This window comes from Procambarus clarkii, unplaced genomic scaffold (assembly GCF_040958095.1).
Source record: "Procambarus clarkii isolate CNS0578487 unplaced genomic scaffold, FALCON_Pclarkii_2.0 HiC_scaffold_453, whole genome shotgun sequence".
Taxonomy (NCBI): Eukaryota; Metazoa; Arthropoda; class Malacostraca; order Decapoda; family Cambaridae; genus Procambarus; species Procambarus clarkii.
Genome location: NW_027189486.1, coordinates 37,988 through 39,734, shown reverse-complemented (window position 1 = coordinate 39,734; position 1,747 = coordinate 37,988).

The window sequence follows — 1,747 nt, the reverse complement described above, 5'->3', positions numbered from 1 at the left end:
GAAGAAGAAGAAGAAGAAGAAGAAGAAGAAGAAGAAGAAGAAGGGTATAACTGTATCTGGAATCAGCTCAGAGAGGCCGGTGTTGACAAACTTCGTGACCTTTCACAGTAGTGGCTCAGCAATTTCGCCGAGAACTGGGTTTGCAATCTCCTTGAAATGCTGAGGTTTTACTCCAGTGTATCCCCCTGCTGAGCCTGGCGGTAATTACATGATAGATCGGTACACCTCTGACGCTTGGATGAAAAGAGGTCCCGTGTCTAGGACATTTGTGTTCCGAGCAGTGGGTTCCCATGGTACTCTGGGAGGGTGCCTCTTTCTCAGTGAGTCGGCAGTAGCAGCATTTCTAGGTACGATTGTGTCTTCACTGGTAAGTAACCGAATTGTCCCTATTGTGTTGCCCTCTTAAATTTTTTGGGTAACTTGTGTTCCTAGTTAAAAATTGTCATTGGAACTCTTCGGTCAACCAAATCAGCTTTTGCGTTGGGGAGGAATGGGGATCAAGTTGTTAGCTCTGGGGAAATTATTTATTGCCCTAGTGACTGATGAGGCTAGTGACCTGCCTCCTCTTGCAGGTACGCCTAAGCAAATATTGCCAAACAGGTGCAAATTATGCCATGCTTTGATAGTGGCCGCGGCATTAAGGTTTGCAGACCGTTCGTTCACTTTCCTAAGATCTGTATATTTCCCTGCAATTGGGCACGTGCTGCTTTTGGAATGTGGGAAAGAGTTCTAGTGGTGGATGCTTTGATTGTCCCCAGGAGGTCATTAGATAACATGAATTTTGCTGGGATGTGTGGGGCTGCCTGGAGGACCTATGGGCCTTCTCTCTCTACAGGTTCTGTCCATGAACCCCTCACAACCGTTGTGTTCGCGTAGGGTTCCATCGATTCTAAGGCTGTGAGATTCGTCACAAACTCAACACGTTCCTCTGGGTAGTCTGGTTGCACCTCTTTTTGCATCTCTGGGAGAACGTCTGGGTTCATTGTTCCCAGGACCGTGTTCTTGACTTAGGTGTTCCTGGTTAGTTGTAGCAGTCCCTTCCATACCCGGGCTAGCTGAGACATCGGCGGGCCCAGGGCGGGCGTAGCGTGGGAGGGTGGACACGTGTGTAGTGGATGAGGAGAGTGGGGTTGTTAGCTGTCCCTCGCACTCACCACTCATGTGAGTACTTGTGTCACCCTCCCTTTTGGTAGGAACCTGAATGTCTGCTGTGAACTGTGCCATATCTGAGTGCCTGGAGGGTAACACATCTCTGCAACAAACACTGTGTGGGTGCTGTTCTCCCCTAGGTGTCCTGTTTGCAAACTTCTACATGGGTACCATCGAGCAAAAAGTCTTAGTCGACATGAGCTTGAAACCGGCCATATACTGCAGGTATGTTGACGACATTTTTACACAGGGACCTGATGTCAGACATCTGCAGGAGCTAAAGGAGGCATTTGAGCAGAGTTCCGTGCTGCGTTTCACTTACGAGATGGAAAAGGATGGGAAGCTGCCCTTTCTAGAAGTAACAGTCATGGAAAAGGGCGGAGGTTTCCACACTGCAGTCTACACTAAGGAAACAAACATAGGAATGTGCCTAAATGCCAACAGCGACTGCCCAGACAGGTACAAGAGGAGTGTTGTTAACGCATATGTCGACCGTGCTCTCAGCCACAGCTCAGAATGGAAGCAAGTCGACGAAGAACTCTGTAGGGTAAGGCAGGTCCTAGTCAATAACGGCTTCTCCAATGGTTTCGTCGAAGAC